Source organism: Thamnophis sirtalis, unplaced genomic scaffold, assembly GCF_051295495.1.
Source record: "Thamnophis sirtalis isolate CommonGarterSnake01/CBP01778 unplaced genomic scaffold, rThaSir2_p1.2 scaffold_5, whole genome shotgun sequence".
NCBI classification, from domain to species: domain Eukaryota; kingdom Metazoa; phylum Chordata; class Lepidosauria; order Squamata; family Natricidae; genus Thamnophis; species Thamnophis sirtalis.
The window spans coordinates 130123208-130134870 of NW_028261385.1; the positions used below are offsets into that span (position 1 = coordinate 130123208).

Here is an 11663-nt window from a genome sequence, read left to right on the forward strand (position 1 = left end):
TATCCCTTTTCGCAGTTATTTTAATGTGTACCGGCTCGCTGTGTATGATTGGCTATCTTCCTGTGGGTAAAAGGACTTTTTTGAAGTTTGAAGTCACTTGATGATAGTGGACCTTGAACCTCAGATAAAGCCACAGGGTGGTGCTGGTCTGAAAGTAACCAGAAACTAATTGTTATTATTGGGCTAGCATGTGCTATAATGTATCAGTGATGAGTCAGTGGGAAATGCTGTAGAGAATTGATATAAGTGGCTTCAGGTATTTTAGTTGCATATGATAGCTAGCAGGCCCAAACCTTACAAATGAATCATTATATCTCTTAATTAAAATAGTTGAACAAAGTAAATAACTTGTATAGCATAATTTGGTCTCCCTCTCCTGAAAAGTTTTTAAAATATTGCTATGCAAGTTGTTCTGGGATTATTAAAATGATATGTTATGTTCACTGCAGCAATATAAAATATATGCTGAAGTACCTTCAGTACTTCTTCCTGTTTTGAAATTAGCTTGTTTTAGTGGCGAACCTCTACAGAAGCAGTAAAAGTAAAGGTGTCCCTGCAGATTTTACTCCGTTAGTTGTTGCATGATATCATGGAATGCTGTTACTTTCCCACAAGTAGTACCTGTTAATCTACTTGCATTTATATGCTTTTGAACTGTTAGGTTGGTAGGAGCTGGGGCAAGTAACGGATGCTCACCCTGTTGCGTGGTGCTTGGGTCTCAAACCTGAACTACCAGCTTTCCATCCAACAAGCCCAGCTTCTTAACTGCTGAGCCACTATGCCACCTTCTACAGGAGTAGTGGTATTCCAAAATATCTAACAAGAGTAAATTAAGTAGACCTCTGAGACAATGGCATTATGTAGGAGTTCATTGTAGTAAAATATAAAGGGCCGTATTGTTTATTTTGTGTTGAATGAATTGCTTATTCAAGGCTATTTGAGGCAAGTTGAAAATCAATCCATACAAATAAGGCATTTGCCATTGTACTACAAGTCATGTTTGTCATCTTTTGCTGCCCTGTTTTCCTTTTCCAACTATCCTAGAAAAGAATTTAGATTGAATGACAGCTTGGCACAAAGCTCTTAATGCTATAAATTCCTGCCAGTGTGAAATTTAACCTTGTTGTGCCAAAAATAAATATTTCAGTTGTCCTTGGTTCTTCCCACTTTGCTTTCACTTATATATTAAATAATATTTCTAATCAAAGTTTAACTTTGAATGAAGCAGTTAATCACAGAGTAACAATCATGGCTAAATAAACAGATCTCCAGGAATCAGCCATAATTATCTTCCTGTCTGTTTGAGCTGGCACTGTGAGACTACAACACTTTAAACATTTACAGTAATCTGCTCAAGTGCTTCCTGTTTCAGGCACATATTGTGAAAATGTGTGAAATCTGAATTCTAAATGCCCTTTGCTGTAAACAGAGCTTCTACCCTGATTACAAAATCTAAACAACATCAACCATTATTTGTATTGAAAACTGGGGCAGTAATTTTAGGGTGAACAAGCAGGAAGTAGATCAAAGTGAAACATGAGTAAGGCCAAATAAATAGAAACAGTCTTGAAACAAAAAATATAATAAAAATAAATAAAATAAGCTAGATCAGTGTAACAGGAGAAGAACTGCCTTGATCTCTCAAGTGGGCTTTTGATAATATTAATCACAATAGCTTTCTGGATCAACTACAAGCACTGGGAGTTGGCAGAAATGTTGTGTTAGTAGTTTTTTCTTGGTGGTTGATTCCAGTCAGTGTTGATGGGGAAGAGATCTGTGGCTCCTTATGGGGTGATGTAGAGCTTAATATCCTTGCCCTTTTTGTTTAATAGCTACATGAAACCACTGTAAAAGATCACCTGCTGGTTTATTTATTAATCAAATGTTGCCCATCTCACAGAAAGTGATTCTAGATGGCATACAACAATGTAATCAAATTGTAAATAAAGAAAACAATCATTACCTGAAACCAGTTTGGGATCATTGTAATTGACCTGGGCTTGAAAGTCTTGTCCAGTATCTGGATTCTGGAACTTCTGTATATCTAGTTGGATAGGGACCGACTTGGACAATCCTGATAAGACCAAGAAGTTGTGAATATTTGGTTCTTCCCTTCCTGTGGTCTTTCCATGTCTAATATCTAATAAGATAGTACTATCTCATTTGAGAATGCTGTGCAACCTAATAGTCTCCTTGGATTCATAGCCCCTATTTGAAGAACAAGTGGCAACTGTGGCAAAGAGGACCTTTGAACAAATTCATCTGATCTGCCAATTGCATCTCTTGGTGGTCACTCGTGCCTTAAAGATGTCACAATTGGACTCTTGCAATGTGTCCTACATTGGGCTGATCTTGAAGACCACCCTGAATGAGCCTAGAATGTGGCAGCAGCAGAAGTAATGGCCATGCAGAGGTATGTCCAGATGATACCAGTAGGCTTCCAGATACAATTCAAAGTACAGGTTATATCATCTATAAAGTCCTTGTGTCATAAGACCTGGCTATTAGAAGGAACACCTACCGGTATCTCCTGACAACTTCTACCTGGCCTGTAAAACCAGAGAGACTGGGTGCATTCAAAGTTCTTTTGATCAAACAAATGAATGAATATAATAGAGCTGAAAGTGACCTTGGAAGTCTTCTAATCGAGCCCCCTGCTCAAGCAGGAGAACCTATACAATCTATTTATTTGTCTTGTATATTTATTTGTCTTGTATGCCGCCCACTCCCAAAGGACTCCGGGCGGCTCACAATAGACAAGGGAAGGGGGAATCTCAGACAAGGGACTTCACAGTCTCTTTTTAAAAACCTCCAGTGATGAAGCACCCACGATTTCTGAATGCAAACTTGTTCCAGTGGTTAATTATCCTTAGGAAGTTTCTCCTTAATTCCAGTTTTTTTCTCTTTTTTATCAGTTTCCAACTATTATTTCTTGTGCTGCCCTCCGGTGCTTTGGAGAATATTTTGACCCTCTATTTTTTGTGGCAGCCCCTCAAATACTGAAATACTATCTTGTCAACCCGAATTATTCTTTTTTTTTTTTTTAGACAAGCCAGAAACCAAACCTGCACTTATTCTTCATATGGTTTAGTCTCCAGGCCTTTGATCATCTTAGTTGCTCTTCTCAAACAGTGGTGTTTATCACAACTTAGGAAGGAACTGTAGTGCAGGGCCTGCCATCTGGAATAACACCCTCACAGAGATCTGTAGGTTTCCCAGCCCGATGATGTTAATAAAATCACTGAAAACCTGGTTATTTTCCCAGGCCTTGGAATACAATGGGTGACTTTTTTTGGTTTGTTATATATTGTTTCCTTTTAGAAATGTAGATCTTTATTGAAAGCAGCCTCTATGTTGTGTAAAATAAATAGTCTGCATGCTAGCTTAAAGGCTAGGTGGCAGTCACAATACAATCTCACTGGTTGGTTGCAATCTTTGAAACAGCTGTTATATTTTTACAGATGTGTGTGTTCAAAACATGCTTTGCCCAAATGGTTGAATGAACTTGGATGGTTGTTTATATTCCAGCAAAGGTAATTGAAACAAGACTGACCCTTTTAAGATAATAAAGAATTGTGGAAATCAAATTATGTAACTGGGCATCTGGGTGGGGTATCATTTGGGACACTAGGTGTTTATTAGCCAAGTATATTTATTATCAAATAACACAACTCATTCTTCTGTCCTAAAGTCAGCTGAATGACTGAGGCTTGTCAATGAATAAGCTGATTCCAGAGAAACAGAGGTCTCCTGGCAGCTATACAGTTCACTCGCCAGAAAAACCTATTTTAGAATAGAATAGAATAGAATAGAATTTTATTATTTGTATGCCGCCCTTCTCCGGGAGGACTCAGGGCGGCGAACAATTCAAGGGGGAAAAAGGGGAACATAAAAAAACAAAATACAAATAATAAAAGTAAACAACAGTTGCACAACCATACATGTCGAGAGGGGAGGGAACTCATCACCCTCAGGCCTGCCGGCAAAGCCAGGTTTTGACGGCTTTTCGGAAGGCCTGGAGAGAGGTGAGGGTCCGAATCCCTGCGGGGAGTTCATTCCAGAGGGCCGGAGCTCAATGTTCCCTCTAATTTTTTTTCAGTGTGAGCGGAAAAGTATAGTGTTTGAGCGGCACATTTTCATGCCTGAGCACCTTAATTTTTTTCACAGATGTCACCTAAGACAACAACGAAATCAGTATTATTTGAAACTCAAAGTTATGTTTATTCAAGGTACCCACTTAATTAAAAGTGTTATATAATATCAGTATCACTTAACAACGGTCCTGCTTAGCAACCAAAATGTTGGCTCAGAAACTCTGGCATTGAAGCGTGCAAGTCTTAAAGCTGTCAAGTTACAAGACCCTCGCACCCCTAACCCTTTAGGAAAAAAAACCCAGGGGTCTTCAAACCTGACAGCTTTAAGCCTTGTGGACTTCAACTCCCAGAATTCCTCCTCCAGTCATGTTGCAGCAACGTCATCTGCGTGGATCTGCTCCATCTTCGGTTTTTTCACAGGAGGCAGGGCTGCTGCTGAAGATGCCAACGAGCTCCCGCCGCCACTAGAATATGCATTTGTTTAGCATGACATAGAATAGTCTTTCAACCAGAAGTATGGAATAAAAGAGAGACTGATAAATATTAAAAAAAATAAAACCAAAAAGCAGCTATTTATTTGAGTTCTAGATAAACATTTAGTTCAGAAGAGATTAGAATAGAACAGAGAAAGAATAGAATATAGAGAATACAATAGAAATAGAATTGGAAGGGACCTTGGAGGTCTTCTAGTCCAACCCCCTGCCTAGGCAGGAAACCCTACACTACTTAAGACAAACGGTTATCCAAAATCTTCTTTAAAACTTCCAGTGTTGGAGCATTCCCAACTTCTGGAGGCAAGTTGGTCCATTGGTTAATTGTTCTCACTGTCAGGAAATTTATCCTTAGTTCTAGGTTGCTTCTCTCCTTGATTAGTTTCCATCCATTGCTTCTTGTCCAGCCTTCAGGTGCCTTGGAGAATAGTTTGACTCCCTCTTCTTTGGAGCAACCCTGGGCCCTGAGATATTGGAAGACTGCTATCATGTCTCCCCTAGTCCTTCTTTTCATCAAACTGGACATACCCAGTTCCTACAACCGTTCTTTATATGTCAATATCATTTAGACAAAGTTGATCCCCTTATTCTCCACTCCAGAACCTTGGAGTTTGAAGTTCTTTGGTTCTCTTCTCCCACCCTCTGTGTTCCCACGAGGGGATTAGCATCATAGCTCAACTGCCCCCCTCCCACCCATAAAGACCAGGAGAGCATCGCTGCGCATAGCCAAATGCTACCATAGCAACTATGGCGTTGTCTGATGTCTTTCTTGCACGCTAAGATGGACTGACGGGGTGAAGCATAGCTTGCATTGTCCCTAGTGCGGATTCTTTTCCCAGCCTTGGTCACTTTACGAGGGGTGGACTTCAGTTCCCAGAATTCTTCAGCCCTCCCTTATTCCTGTTTCCTTTTCCTTCATTATATTCAATTGTTTCAATATTAAGTGTAATTCTTCCTTCCTAACATTTTTCCATTTTTTCCCTTATATTCTTTTCCATTTCAACATTGTCTTTGTTCCTTCCATTCTTTCTTCCTTCTTTCAATCCTTCCAATATTTTTTCCTTCATTCCCTTGTCTGTTTCAATATTAAGTACATTTCTTCCTTTCTTCCTATACTTTTTTCCATTTTCTTCCTTATATTCTTTTCCATTTCAACATTGTCTTCCTTTTTTCCTTCCTTCCTTCCTATACGTCTTTCCATTTTCTTCCTTATATTATCTTTTCTGTTTCAACAGTCTTTGTTTCTTTCTTTCTTCCTTCCTTCCCTTCCTATACTTCTTCTTTCATTCATTATATTTTCTTTTCCATTTCAATATTAAGTGTAATTCTTTGTTCCTCCTTCCTTCTTTCAATCCTTCCAATACTTTTTCCTTCATTCTCTTTTCCTTCAATATTAAGTGCAATTCCTTCCTTCCTTCCTTCCTTCCTAAGTTATTTCCATTTTCTTCCTTATATAATATTTTCTGTTTCAACATAAAGTGCCTTCCTTCCTTCCCTCCCTCCCATCCCTTTCTTTATGTTTTCTTCATGCTTTCTTTTCTTTTTCCTCTGCTCTTTTTAAATCCCCCCCCCTTCTCCTCCTCCTCTACATTTAGGTTGGATTAGTTTGTACAATGGTCATCAAACTTCTGAAGTAAAAATAAATAAATAAATCATATTTAAGAAGAAGAAAAAGGAAGACGTTTTTAGTTAAGTCAAACGTTTTAATAAAAGTTTCATCTTTTAAGATTTGTCCAACACATCCAATTGTAACCTTAACAGTAAAGAATATCACCCCAGCTGCTAAAGGTTCAACCAGTCTGAGAACCATTGAAAAGACAACAGTGCAAAATCCAAAAGACACAACTTCCTCACCGCCATTGCTTTGGTACCAAATCTTTGAGGAAGGGGCTCCAGAAAGAAGGAGGAGGAGGAGGAGGAGGAGGAGGAGGGAACCAAAGAGAGGCTTTTACCGAGTCTGCGCCCCACAGCCAGGACTGTCCTTGCGCCCCTCAAGCCGCGTTTCTTCCCCGCAAAGCCCTTCGGGCAACCCGAGAGTTCCTTTTGGCGCCAGAAGGGCTTTGCAGGAAGAAACGCCGCGTTTCTTCCTGCAAAGCCCTTCTGGCGTCAAGCGGAACTCTCGGGTTGCCCGAAGGGCTTTGCGGGGAAGAAACGCGGCTTGAGGGGCGCAAGGACAGTCCTGGCTGTGGGGCGCAGACTCGGTAAAAGCTCTCTTTAGTTCCCTCCTCCTCCCCCTCCTTCCACAGTCTGAGTGACGCTGCCGCCAGGCTGAGAGCTGCCGCTGAAACAAGTTTGGGAAGGTCCTTTGCGGGCGGCCAGTTCTAGCCGCCTGCAAAGGACTCCCCCACGTTTGCTTTGAAAGAAACCTCTGCGCGGGAGTTAAAAACCTCTGCGCGGGGGTTTCTTGCCATGTGCGCGGCCGCGCGGCCGCGCACCTTAGAGGGAACAGTGCCGGAGCTGCCACAGAGAAGGCCCTCCCCCGGGTAATAGCCAGGTGGCATTGGCTGGTAGATGGCACTCGGAGGAGGCCAACCCTGTGAGATCTAATGGGTCTGTGGGAGGTAATTGGCAGCAAGCGGTCTCTCAAGTACCCAGATCCAATACCATGAAGGTATATTTTCCTTATATAGTATCAAGCTACTGCCTAACTATTTCAACAGTGTCCAAGGCCTTTTTTCCTGAATAATGTTTGTCACTTATATTTAGTTATTAAATAGGATGGGGTGTCATAGACCTCCACAAGAGTGACTATTATCACTTTTAGATTAAAATGAGCACTAGGATTCTCTGAAGATCTGTAGCCATGCAGTGGAAAATAATATTTCCTCAGACTTGAAAACTGATCTTGTGGGCACTGATACAGTATGTAAATGAAGTTACTTTCTCAACTATGAATCCTTTATACTTGATTTGAATCATAATGCACTTCAATGACCCATTTACCAAGGTTCATTCTGTTAAATGTCTTGGAGTTATTGCAGAAAACATTCCGATATCCTGAGCCATAGCGTGTTTTGTGTATCTGTAAAGATGGAGTATGTAAAACCCGACTGAAAATGACCTGCCTAACATTTGAAATCCCGTTAGTTCTTTTGGTTATAAAAAATTTCATAAAGTTATTTTTAAAAAGTTATTTTTTTCTAAATAACAGAAAAGTTATTTAAAAATTTGCAGCATTTGATGAGATCTGTGATTTATATCCTTAGCTGCTAAAGCAGTGTTTCTCAACCTTGGCAACTTGAAGATGTCCGGACTTCAACTCCCAGAATTCCCCAGCCAGCATTCGCTGGCTGGGGAATTCTGAGAGTTGAAGTCCAGACATCTTCAAGTTGCTAAGGTTGAGAAACACTGTGCTAAAGGATATCCAGTGAAACCACTAGAGGTACATGGACTGGAATGGCTGACCATGCAGGTCTTGAAGAATGAGGAGATACCTCATCCTGTCACAGTGTCACAAACATACAGTGTTATGAAGACTGTTAATATGTGTGCTCTTGGATATGTAGATCACCAACATATTTTAATGGATAAAGCAAAAAGGATGGATCACGAAACCTCCAGTTTTATGCATCATAATAAAGCCACTAATCCGAGTTGTTCTGGATATATAATTGTGAATTGAAAGGTTCTAAGAATGCTGAATCAGGGCAGGCAATGCTCCCATTTGCAAGGCATCCCTCCATACTCAGCTAAAACTGTTGGACAAAGGGTGTACTTTGTGCACAAATCATTTCAGATTAAAATAGGCTCGTCTTCATTTGGAAATCCTTCAAAATTATCCCAGTAATTTGTTTGCTAAAAACCATTTATAGTATCCTATGCAAAGTTTGTACTGTAAGAACTTTGCAAGCAAAGATTAAATTAATAACAGTGGCACTGTACCCAGACATAAATTAAATAACCATGAGAATACAGTCAAAATATTATGCTTAGTCAATGGCTCTTACATTAAGAGCCGTGGTTAAAATGCACTATTGCAGTCTAACTCTGCCCACAGCCGGAAATTCCATCCTGACCGGCTCAAGGTTGACTCAGCCTTCCATCCTTTCAAGGTTGGTAAAATGAGGTGACCCAGATTGTTGAGGGGAATATGCTGACTCTATAAACCCGTGAAGCAGCATATAAGTCTAAGCGCTATTGCTATTGTTATAACAGGGTACCCTGAAAATAAAGTGGTGGGGGGGGAGACAATCTGCTTTAACGACTGTGACATCTACTTTCATATTGTTGCTAAGAAAACTCCCTAGATATTTCACAATGAGTCAAGTCCAGAAACTGCTGGATTTGAAGTATATGCAATATCTGTCTAGGGCAGCCATGGGAAAACTAACTCTTCTCATTGAAAAGGATCCCTTTATGCAGCCATGGAGAAAAATTACTAAAGTACAACATTCAAACAGGAGTTTTTTTCCCTTGTTCTATAGTTTTATAAAATTGGGCGGAATTGGAACATCCCAAATTATGGCAGTCCTCTCAGAAATGTCTGCAAAAGCTAATACCATGTAGCTGGGTATTATTGAGAGTTGAAATTTACTCCAAATATGGCCAAAATTGGAAAATGGCCCCGCTGAGCAGGGGCGTGACTAAAAAACAGTGTTTTCATGGTTGTGGGCTTTCCTTTGCACCAAGCAAAGCCTGGGATCTTTGAATCCACCCTATTATATTTTTATGACTCAGACTACCTTCCTTCCCTTCATAAATGTAATCCATTTATTTGCATATTAATGTTTCAACAAATCACATGTTGATTCACAATGAAACTCAGACACAATTGTTGTAACACTTCACAGTATTACTAGTGCATGAACGGTAAGTAGCCAATGAACAAGTTAATAATCCAGTAGCAATAGCAGTTAGACTTATATACCACTTCATAGGGCTTTCAGCCCTCTCTAAGCGGTTTACAGAGTCAGCATATTGCCCCCAACAACAATCCGGGTCCTCATTTTACCCACCTCGGAAGGATGGAAGGCTGAGTCAACCCTGAGCCGGTGAGATTTGAACAGCCGAACTGCAGAACTGCAGTCAGCTGAAGTAGCCTGCAGTGCTGCATTTAACCACTGCGCCACCTCGGTATCAATTATATCAACACAATCCCCAGGACAAGCAGAATAGTTTATATTTAAAAGTCACCCTAAAATTTCTCACCTGCATCAAAATAAAAGGAAGGGATCCTTTTTGCTCCCTTGTGAAGATTTCTAGAGCTGGGAGTAGGGAAAAACAAGAGGTAACTTTCTTGTCACAGACAAGAAAAACAGACTTCTGCTGTTTTCCAGGTGGTTCTGATCTGGAACACAGAATTCCATACACTAGTGTGTAAAACATATTCAATTTGAAAGAACCCTTTGTGATCAAAATACTTTTTTTGAGTCAAAATAGGCGGTTTCTTTCAACCATTCAGTAACTATTCTGAACTTGAAACCCAGATATTGGAAACTTGGAATATCTCTATTCAGAAGACTAACTAATCACAAGTGTTTCAAGCTTAAAACTATATTTTGAGCTGTTTTGCACATTTTGTGTTTTCATTGACTGCTAAATGCAAACCCACACAATTATTATCTATCTCTCCGTTTCTGCCAGATCCAAAGATGAACCAAAGATGAAGGAGGGCCTTCTCTGTGGCTGCTCCGACCCTCTGGAACGAGCTCCCCGTGGAGATTCGAACCCTCACCACCCTCCAGGCCTTCCGCAAAGCCCTTAAAACCTGGCTGTTCCGACAGGCCTGGGGCTAAAGAGCTTTTGCCCCCCTCCTCGAATGGTATGGTTGTTGTGTGTTTTAAATTGTGTCTTGTTATGTTCGTCTTTTTATCCCCTGTCTGTACCGCCTTCCCTGACCGAATTGTGAGCCGCCCTGAGTCCCCTTCGGGGAAAAGGGCGGCATATAAATGAAATAAATCCTAATCCTAATCCTAATATTCAATAAGACCGGAGTGCCAAGGAGAAGATATATTTACACAACTGTTATGGGTACCATGAAAAAAGGAGATAATCAGCAATGATGATGGAATTAGTTGTTTGCCCTTGCTACACATACATTGTCACATAAGTTTTTGAGGGCAGCTGCCACTCCCAGGATTAGTTATGCAACTGATTCTCTGTAATAAGAAAAACAGCCAGTTTGTTTCCTTTAATGATGTAGAAGATTATTGTATTATGTATGGACTGGATTGTTAGTTTTTCTCATAGCTCTTTAGGGCAATTTGAAACAGAACAATACTTGCTGTTCTAACGAAACAGTCTGTAATAGAAGGGTTTAATGTGTGCAACACAGCAAGGTGTACTCTTTGCCATTAATTGTATCAGTTGCCTCTAGCATGATTATTTCTTTTTAAAGAACCCTTTACCGAAATTTCACCTGCAGATCACACGTATACCTGATATTGAGCTCTATAAACAGCCTAGGACTGCTGTTCTCTGGCAGTAGAGATAAAGAAGGGAGGAACTGTAGGGATTTTTAATCTAGCTTGCTTTTTTTTTTTTTAAAGGCAACAAAATATAAGCCTAGCCTCCATAGGCTATATACTGTGTACTAATTTATAGTGATAGCAATGATTTTGATTTTTTGTTGTTGTTAGTTGCAAAGTCGTATCCAACCCATCGCAACCCCATGGACAACGTTCCTCCAGGCCTTCCTGTCCTCTACCATCCTCTAGAGTCCATTTAAGCTCACGCCTGTTGCTTCAGTGACTTCATCCAGCCACCTCATTCTCTGTCGCCCTTTCTTCTTTTGCCCTCAATCTTTCCTACCATTAGGCTCTTCTCCAGTGAGTCCTTCCTTCTCATTAGGTGGCCAAAGTATTTGAGTTTCATCTTCAGGATCTGGCCTTCTAAAGAGCAGTCAGAGTTGATCTCTAGGACTGGCTGGTTTGATTGCCTTGCAGTCCAAGGGACTCACAGGAGTCTTCTCCAGCACCATAGTTCAAAGGTCTCAATTCTTTGGTGCTAAGCCTATCTTATGGTCCAAATTTCACAGCCATACATTACAACTGGGAAAACCATAGCCTTGACTATGAGCACTTTTGTTAGCAGGGTGATGTCTCTGCTTTTTAGTATACTGTCTAGATTTGCCATAGCT

General features: G+C 40.4%; 1 protein-coding gene across 1 annotated transcript in view; it reads right to left on the reverse strand.

Moving 5' to 3' along the window:
* The window catches only part of SHLD1 (shieldin complex subunit 1), a 71772-nt gene extending 69698 nt beyond the window's left edge, over nt 1–2074 (reverse strand). The window contains exon 1 of the mRNA XM_087716882.1: nt 1964–2074. The gene's annotated coding sequence lies outside the window, so the exon portion shown is untranslated. The remainder of the gene's footprint in view (nt 1–1963) is intronic.
* Between the last annotated feature and the right edge of the window lie 9589 nt (nt 2075–11663).